Below are 10,468 nucleotides of genomic sequence, written 5' to 3' on the forward strand. Positions count from 1 at the left end.
CTTTTCTTATTAGAAAGTTGTCTGATTCTTCTCGCCTGTTGAATATAGGTCTACCCCAGGGCGCAGTTGTAGTCCTCGAGGAGGACTTTTTAGCTGATCCTGCTGATGCGGCGAGACTACTGCATAAGTTTTCTTCACAAACAAGCGTCTCCAGGCTTGCTTCCGGTGTGAGTGCTTCTTCTCGTAGTCCCCGGACGGAGAACAAGCAACAAAAAAGAAGGCATTCCTCTGCGGATGGGGGAAAGAATAAGAGGGCAAAGAATGCTACCCCCGAGTCGTCTCCAAAAGTTGTGGTGACGAGACCTTCGCCCGAGCCGTCCATAGATACTGTGATAATTGATGATGATGGAGAAGCTAGAGAGGAGGGAGATTCTCTACATAGAAGACTACGACCTTCTTCAACTCAACAGACTGCTCAATCTGTTGAGTTAGTTATACCAACCGAGGACGATGCCTCGACACTCTAGGGGAGTATGAAATGGTGGAAAATACCAACTCCTGTTTCCAGATTCCAATCGCTGCGCCTGGTATGCCCTTACTAAATCAAATAGGGAAATTCAAAAGGGTCAATCTACATGGAGGGGACAATTCATCAAAGTACAGTAAATGAACCTTATTTGGTGACCATCACTCCTTTTGAATAGAGATAGGGTTACCTATGAATTGACAGCCGCTGGTAGAATAAATCTACTCGGAGCCTTCGCTGGTATAATAAATAAGTACGGGATTTTTTCTCCTACAACGGGAAATAAGCATTCAGAACACTAAGACTGAAAAGGGGGGCTGATACATCGACAACTCAATTACACCGGCACAACCTATCCAGGAATCTGGACCTGAACCTCTATTCCATGGTAATTTGATATTAAATTTAGCTGCTTTGCATACACTAATATCATCGGTAAGCACCCTGGGGCGCTTGTTTAAGTCCATAAAGGGACTGATTCAGGCGACAAACTAAGTTCTCCCCTTGTGGAGAATATGCATGATGGAGAGACATGTATATTTTCTTTTTTGGAACATGTTAAGGCTTTACGCTCTAACTCACTATAGCAACTCTAGGTGTCGTCGCACCTAACTTATCATTCTTTTTCCACTGTTTGATTGCAGTATGGGTTCACGTAGGATGATTAAGCTGGGAGCATGACTGAGACTTTGCTTAGCCAACACATTTTCACATTGCCTTCCCTTAAAAAATGTCTCAATTCACACCTCCAATCCCTTCTCATTAGCTCTATGATTCTCAGGATAATATTGAAATGTGGATCCTCAGGCCCAACCATTGTGCAACTTATGTATAGAAACCAAGGAGTCCGTCTCAACCTGAATGAGTCTATAAACCTCCTCTCAGAAGCTAGTAGTTTGATACTGTAGGGCTGAGTACTGGGTCCCTGCATGAGTCTTTTTACATGCTTTTTTTTGAACATTTATGCAAGTTTTAATTTTTGCGTTCTTTCTTGTGTCGCGCCCTTTTTTCTCATGAAAGTGAGCTTCGACGTTGTGACAACTCTTTTAGATGGGAGATAGAGTGTTAAAAGAAGAGTCGCCACCTAATGATTTTTTAAGGTGCGTTAGGGAACCTAATTGCGGATAGCTCTGTTTGACTAGTCAACGCCACCAAAGATTGGGTAAGAGCTCAAATTACCTCAAAGAGAAGGTGTTAGGCACTCTTCGAGGTCCACAAGTGTGGGTCCTGGCCGAACTTAAGTCTATGTGGATTATAATTAGTCAAGATAAACAAAGAGAATAAGGGTCAAAGAATTTTATTATAACACAATGAGAAATAAGGATTACAAGGATATAAATATAATAATCTATATTAGATGGCTAAATGTATAAAGAAGTTGGGGTGGGGTGGGGTGGGGTGGGGGTCCTAAGTTTTTTAATCTAACGGATCACCCCTTGCAACATAAATAATACTTCTTAACTCCCTTGAGGTAGGGAGTTACTCATATTATTCAGTAGGCACAAACTATTATCTCCTGCTACCCGATTACTATGTTAAAGTTGTTTACCTAAATGCGCTCTAATTCAATTCTAAGTCGTACCCTATGCATGCACTACCCACCCCATGCCTATGGTCCAGGAGGCATTTGGCCTCTATTTGGGTGGTTCTAGACTTTTCTTAGGCTGCTCAAAATAATAAAACTAAGCGACATACAAAGGTAGTCGCTTAGTTAGCCTTTGTATAAAGGTAGTTCATATAAAGGTAGGACTTCATATAAAGGTAGTTAAAAGCTCAAGTTAGCCTCCACACTTAGACAACGAATGCACAAAAGTAGATTCAGTATTATGAATAATCAGTTTCAGAATTAAGGCAAATTGAATTCATTAAACCCTATAGACATGGTTTCTATATGACTCTGAATTCCGACATCGTATATGTCGCACCTCCCTTTTACATACCCGAGAGGGTACAAGGGGAGTTTTCTCCAATTAAAGGACAGTCGAAACGGGATTTATTTAATTATTTCAGAGTCGCCACCTGGGAATTTTAAGGCGTCCCAAGTCACCAATTTTAATCCCTGAATCGAGGAGAATATGACTCTGTTTATTATTCTGCGAACCAGAAATCCTGAGTAAGGAATTCTGTTAATCCGGAAGAAGGTGTTAGGCATTTCCGAATTCCGTGGTTCTAGCACGGTCGCTCAACTGCTTTCATTCTTGACTTAATTATCTTGATTTTACTAAATACGTTTTTATTGCATGATTTTACTTCCGCTTTTTACTTATTGTTTACAATTATATGGACGAATTACGCGTACGTATATTCGTATTATGTACTTTTTATAATTACCGGGGATTGTGCCACGCGTACGTGTACACAATAAAATTGTTATAGTTTTTATTAACAAAAAGAACATATGTTCGAAATTTAAAATAAATTCAGGAACATCATTACCCTTGTATTTAGACAATGAACTGCACATCTCGGGTTATATGAAATTATTTAATATTTTCCAAAGAAATTCGTTTTTATTAAATATTCGCTCGAAATTGCGCGTACGCATAATCCGAAGTTACTTTTAAAATATAATCAGGGTGCGCGAACGCATCCCTGATTGCGCAAAATAGTATTATGGACTTTTCCCCCAAATTGTTTATTATATTATGAGAAAATCTCCATTTAAGATACCCTTTAATTCTTGAAAAAGAATTCACAATTTATTAAATGTTGCCCGTCGATTATAATTTCCGCGTATAATTTATGTTCATCCAAAACTATTCAAATTCAAAATAAAGAATAAGAACATGATTAATACTATTCTTCACAAATACAACATATATATCTATATGCCCAATAATGAATTGTATATGAAACTAAAAATGATTTATAAAGGGAAGAATATTTTTTCAAGAACTTTTATTATTTCTATTTAGTTCAAATCCTATTTCTAATTGTCGTTGATGTAAAGTGTTGCAATTTGTATATCTCATCTTATTCTCATATACTTGCTTTTAATCTAATAGGCCTAATTATTTATTTAGGATGGTAAATAGGCATCAAATTGATAAGAAAGGGAATTATTATACAAATTGATTAACAACATTGCCTTACATGCCACATATTTGTATGTCTTGAAACATTCGTAGCACTTTAACATCATAATGAGCCATAACAACTCAACTTACCATCCACTAATGGTTCTATAGATACCTGTTATAATGCCACATAGGAACGTACAACTTATATCATTCCTTCCACAACTAAATCAGATTATCAGAATAAACTAGCAATATGGTTTTGACATTTTCACGCTATTCTTTATTCAACTAACAACGTCACAAGGCCTAGTTAATGGCCAATCTTTATGTCATGTTTCCCTATTTACACAACTCAAAGATAACTAAACTAATGAAATTTCAGCATGGATAACATTATTACAAAGTGAAAAAAATAAGACAATCAACTTGTAGCCATCAAGTCGAACTCACTACTGGCTATCCAACATGAAATCAAAGTTGAAACTTAAATGTTTAAACTTAAACGATAGGAGGCAATATTACAATTTAAAATTTCATTTATTTGTCATGTTGAATCTCTTTCCAACATAAAGTTTAAGAGATATGTACCTGAAAATGAAGGTAGAAGGAGTAAATTTCAGCAGTTGCAGCAGTAATAAATTCAGCAGAATATGCCAAATAATTCAGCAGATTTGAGCAACAAACAGGATCCGGGGAACCCAAATGAACAGTGACGATATTTTTAAAAGACACTGCAGATTTTAACTGAACAATGGAATCAAATAAAGTTGAACAGATTCAACAAAAGAACAATATTTCAGATTTCAGTTTCTTTTCAGTTTCAAATTCCCATTTTTCTGATTTTTCTGTTTCTGCTGCTGTATCTGTGTGTGTGTGTGTGACTGTTCTCTTTGTTTCTTTTCTGTTTCTTCTTCCTCTTCAGATTCCGAAAAGAATTTGATTTTTTCTGCTTGATTTTCCACACTCAAATCTGACTTTTCACTCTCTTAAAGTCTGCTAAGTCAGATTTTCTTTTGAACTATTGATTTTCTCTCTTTCCTTTCTTTTCTGTCTGAAAAGGTTCCTAAATCAGATTTTTTCTTCTTCTCCTCTCCTAAAATCTCTCAAACTCTCTTCAAGTCCCCCTTCTAATCTGATTTCCTTTCTTTTTCTTTCTTAAAATCTTCTGTTTTTCAGATTTTCTTTTTTTTTCTCCTAAATCAGATTTCTTCAATCTAAAAAATCTGCCTAAAGTCTCCTTGTTAAAATCTGATTTCTTCTTCCTTTCAAATCAGATTTTTCTCTTCCTATTGTTCTTCTTCCTATTTTTTCTTCTTCCTATTTTTCTTCTGAAGGACTCCCTCTCTGAAAAACTGACCCTTTCAGTCTGTCCAGCTCCCTGTATTTATACAGGGCTGGTCCTATACAGTTTAGTGTTGGATGGACCCTTTTATCCTTTAAAAATCAGAAAGTTTTTCCATTAAAACTACTTTTGAATAATTTAAAACTAAGTGCTATTTATCCTGTTTTTCAGCAGCCCCATTATCCCTTGTTCCCCATTATTACTTAAATTATAGCCACTATCATATTATTGAAAGCACACTATCACATTACCCTACTGTTTCATTCTAAAATAAACCTGAAATCCTTCTGTAATTACAGCCCTTAAACTAAAATCAGAATATGTTGCAAAACAGATTTTAAAGTCTGCTTTAACAGTTATAACCAGTCCTAGGATTAAAGACAGTACATCACATTTATGCACAAGAGTTGAATTAAGATAGATGATTCTCAATTGAATACTGAACCTGAATAATACCCACTAACATTACACAGAATATGCAGGATCATTTCGACTGAGATTCAAAACTGAACCAAAAAACAAACAAATACAGGAGCATTGTCAATATACTGACAATGCCCTGAAACTCAATGCTCAGAAATCAACACATATACAACATTCATTTGAATTCACTGGTTTATTAAACAAGAACTAACTGCTTAACAATAACTAATTAACTGGTTATAACAAAATAATCTATTCAAAACAGGCTATCTCAGTCAACATTTCCAAAAGCAAGATTCATAATACAACTAATCGACGAACTTAATCGAGTCGATTACACACATTGTACATAATCACAATCAACAGAAACAATTCACATTTAGAATCAAGTTGACGGGTAGGGGACAGTATAACAAAATTTGACTAGAAAATTATGAAAAATTAAACAAACTAATGAAACGAACATAGAATACACATAGAATGCACATAAGAAACAGAAATTACCTCTGAACCTTTAAATTCAACTGAACTCAACTCGACTTGGATTTGGACTTTGTTTGAAATCAAACAGACCTTAGTCGAAGTATTTTCCACTGAAAATACTTCGACTAAGGTCGATTAAACCTCAATCTTTATTCAATCTGGACAGAATCCAAAAGTCTGGTATTTTTAGGGTTCTTGAAAGTTCGATTTGGGATTTACTCATTTCTGGTTAGATTCGAGGGAAACCAAAGATGTTCTAGGCACGAGGGAGGTCAGGGGGGTAACTGGTGTGAGTTTGAAGTAGGTTGGGATAAGGTCAGGTTGTACTCGAATCTTCAAATGAAGATTCGAGTAGTTCCAGTATGATTCGAACCATGCAACTAACAAATCCTTGGTGAGGGAATTTAGGAGAAACTGTGGTGTTATTTTGGAGGTCATCGGAGAAGATAAGATTTTCAGGCCAACCTTCGATTTAAGATTCGAAGAGTTAGGGCCTGATTCGAAGGAAACCAATGTTAGATCTGTGTAGAGGATGTTCAGGGGATTCTAGGGTGTTATTTTGGTGACCGGCAGCGTTGATGCCGCCGGGTTTCAGGCGGTGGGATCCTAGGGCGGCTAGGGTTAGGAGTGGGGGTTTGGGGACGATGATGAATAGTAAGGAAGGGGGGGTGTTTAGTTAGGGGGCCGGGGTAGGGGTCTGGAACTTATATAGGGGAGGGGTGGATTGATCTTGTCCGTCCGATCAAGTAAGATTCACGGTCAGGATCATCTCACTTAACCAAACGACGTCGTTTGGTTTAACGTTGGGGTCGGACTGAATCGGGTCAATGGGTCGGGTTACGGGTTACGGGTAAGGGTAGGGGATATCAGCCGTTGGATTGATTTAATCCAACGGTCCTTGATGGAGTGTGACCAAACGTCGTCGTTTGGATTTACTCCTGAGTTGGACCGGACATGTTGGTTTGGATTGGGCTGTGAGGGGGGAATTAATTCGATTTGGGCCTGGATTTTAATCCAGGTCCGATTTTGTATATATGTATTATTTTTTTTTCATTTTTTTCTAATTTAAATTTCTAATTTTAATTATAAAACAATTTTAACTTCACAAAAATATATTAATTATTCTATAACAATTATTTAATATATAGACAAAACATCAATCACACAGTGGAATATTTAAAATAGAACTATTGCATATTTTTTGTGATTTTGTTTAAATTATCTTTTAAATACATAATTAAATCCTATATGCATGCAACATGTATTTTATTTTAATTTTCATTTCATTATGACAAAGTAAACATTTACGGACATAACACAAATATTTAACACCACGCAAATTCAAAAATTACACAGTAAAAGAAATTTATTTTACTTTTTGATTTATTTTGGAGTAGTTTTTCGTAAGGCAAAAATCACGTGCTCACAGCTGCCCCTCTTTGTGCGGAAACTCGAAGAGTTTTCGTGCAAAGATAAAGTGAGCGGATACGAGCGATTTTTGCCCGTTCGAATACTCCGTGGGAAGCATTTTTAGAAAGATTTGACCGAACCTCTGCTTCAAAGGTTTCCTACATATCCTTGGCTATAAAGGAATCAGGTCAATGTAGTTCGGGAATTTTGGGTAGCTGGGACTACCGTGGGACTGTGATGTTACTGCTGCTTCGTGCTGTTTTTACTGCTTGCTGACCTCCTTATTACACCTTACTTCAAAGGAAATACAAAAAGTTAAATTAGACTATGGTACATGAATTATAAAAATCTTATCTAGATCATGCCCTTGCGTTTCTTGTTGTCTTAATATCTTGGTGACTCTTGGGCATTTGGCTTATTCCGCATTCCTTTTCATTGTGTCCCGTATTTTCTTTTGGGACTCTTGTTGTTTCTTGCTGGGGATTTTGTTGGACTCCTCCGCTTTATTGATTCTAAGTGTGCTCCTTTATCATATGATCGGGCTTTTGATTTTAACACTTCAATTGCATTCCCTCGTTCTCCAGGTGGGTGCCTTGACTGTTTCTTTTCTTTCTTCATCCTCATTCTCCAGGTGGACGCCTGACTTCTTTTTAACTTCTTCATCCTCGTTCTCCAGGTGGACGCCTGACTTCTTTCTTTTCTTCATCCTCATTCTCCAGGTGGACGCCTGACTTCTTCTTTTCTCATCCTCATTCTCCAGGTGGACGCCTGACTTCTTCTTCTCTCATCCTCATTCTCCAGGTGGACGCCTGACTTCTTCTTTTCTCATCCTCATTCTCCAGGTGGACGCCTGACTTCTTCTTTTCTCATCCTCATTCTCCAGGTGGACGCCTGACTTCTTTAATTCTTCATCCTCATTCTCCAGGTGGACGCCTGACTTCTTTAATTCTTATCCTCATTCTCCAGGTGGACGCCTGACTTCTTTTAAATTCTCATCCTCATTCTCCAGGTGGACGCCTGACTTCTTTTTTCTTCATCCTCATTCTCCAGGTGGACGCCTGACTTCTTCTTTTCTCATCCTCATTCTCCAGGTGGACGCCTGACTTCTTTAATTCTCATCCTCATTCTCCAAGTGGACGCCTGACTTCTTTAATTCTCATCCTCATTCTCCAGGTGGACGCCTGACTTCTTTTTAACTTCTCATCCTCATTCTCCAGGTGGACGCCTGACTTCTTTTTTCTTCATCCTCATTCTCCAGGTGGACGCTTGACTTCTTTAATTCTCATCCTCATTCTCCAGGTGGACGCCTGACTTCTTCAATTCTTCATCCTCATTCTCCAGGTGGACGCCTGACTTCTTTAATTTCTTTATCCTCATTCTCCAGGTGGACGCCTGACTTCTTTAATTCTCATCCTCATTCTCCAGGTGGACGCCTGACTTCTTTAATTCTCATCCTCATTCTCCAGGTGGACGCCTGACTTCTTTTTAACTTCTCATCCTCATTCTCCAGGTGGACGCCTGACTTCTTTTTTCTTCATCCTCATTCTCCAGGTGGACGCCTGACTTCTTTAATTCTCATCCTCATCCTCCAGGTGGACGCCTGACTTCTTTAATTCTCATCCTCATTCTCCAGGTGGACGCCTGACTTCTTCTTTTCTTTGTCCTTATTCTCCAGGTGGACGCCTGACTTCTTCTTTTCTCATCCTCATTCTCCAGGTGGACGCCTGACTTCTTCTTCTCTCATCCTCATTCTCCAGGTGGACGCCTGACTTCTTCTTTCCTCATCCTCATTCTCCAGGTGGACGCCTGACTTCTTCTTTTCTCATCCTCATTCTCCAGGTGGACGCCTGACTTCTTCTTTTCTTTGTCCTCATTCTCCAGGTGGACGCCTGACTTCTTCTTTTCTCATCCTCATTCTCCAGGTGGACGCCTGACTTCTTCTTTTCTTTGTCCTCATTCTCCAGGTGGACGCCTGACTTCTTTAATTCTTATCCTCATTCTCCAGGTGGACGCCTGACTTCTTTAATTCTTTACCAGGTATTTCCTGACACAAATATTGTATTTGCCCCTGTTTTAAATCAAAGAAAACTTCGTTAGTTTAAAACAGGGTGGTTGACTGGGGTATTCTTGCCGATGGTGATGCTTCTCTTCGTTTCTCTTTATTGCCTTGGAATGGTTGAAAAGACTGTTTTGTCATTTTAATTGATCCTTGATCTCTTCGCTTCTCTTCCCCTCTGTATGTTTTCCTTCAAACCCTTTTAACTGTAATCATATGTCCCTTCTGACTTTGTTGATCCACTTTTGATTTCACCTTTCTTACACCCATATCTTTTATCTCCCACCTTTCGTGGCTGTATTTTGTAACCTTGAATCTTGGTAGTATACCTTGACATTCCCTCTTATTTGTTTGGAATAAAACTTATCTCAAAGCTTTTTAGAAAAGTAAGATTATTAGTGACGAAATAACACTGATTTCGACAATTATAGAATGAAAAGAAAAATCCAAGTTTGGATGACTGTTGGAGAAAGAATAAAAACTTATCTGATTGGAGTTACCGGCACCAATGATCAGGGTATGCATTTCGGATTAATCAACCCAGTCTTTTAATCAATCTCCTTTCAATTGTCTCATTTTTGTTTTCCCCAAAATTTCCGTAATCCAACTTCATTTTTCATTTCACAGACCTGTTGGACTTGCAATATCTCAAAGAGTTTTCACCGATAAACCTTCCTCATTTGTTCATTTCTCACTTCCTTTTCGCCTTAGGGTGCCTATGAAGGTTTTCACCAATAAGACTCTCTCATTTTACTTTTCTCTCAACTTCCGTCGCCTTATGGTGCCCGTGTGGGTTTTCACCTATAAGACTCTCTCATTTTTACTTTCTTTTCTTGTTTGTATCAGAGTGTTATGAACCATCTTCATTTGCTTGACTCAGCATTTTTCTAAGATTGGTCGAAAGGTCTTTCTGGTATGGGGTTAGAAATGGAAAAGGTATTAAAAGCTAAACAGTTCTGGTATGGGTTTAAAATTACAACTCTTGGAATCTTTTTCTTACTTCCAATACAATTTCTGCCCTAGTTTTTGATTGGGGTCGCTTGACATAACTTTTTGTGCACATTATGTATATTGTGCACCCTATGACCGAGCCGTGAGGCGCCTACGTATCCTTCTTTGAGGAATCAGGTCAAACGTAGTTCACCAAATAATAGTGATTTTTTATATATAAATTTATATATATATATATATATTTTATTGCTTCTATTATTATTATTATTATTTTTTTTATTGCTTCCAAGAGGGGGTAGGAAAGAAACAAGTATGGC

This window comes from Nicotiana sylvestris, chromosome 8 (genome assembly GCF_000393655.2).
Source record: "Nicotiana sylvestris chromosome 8, ASM39365v2, whole genome shotgun sequence".
Classification (NCBI taxonomy): Eukaryota; Viridiplantae; Streptophyta; class Magnoliopsida; order Solanales; family Solanaceae; genus Nicotiana; species Nicotiana sylvestris.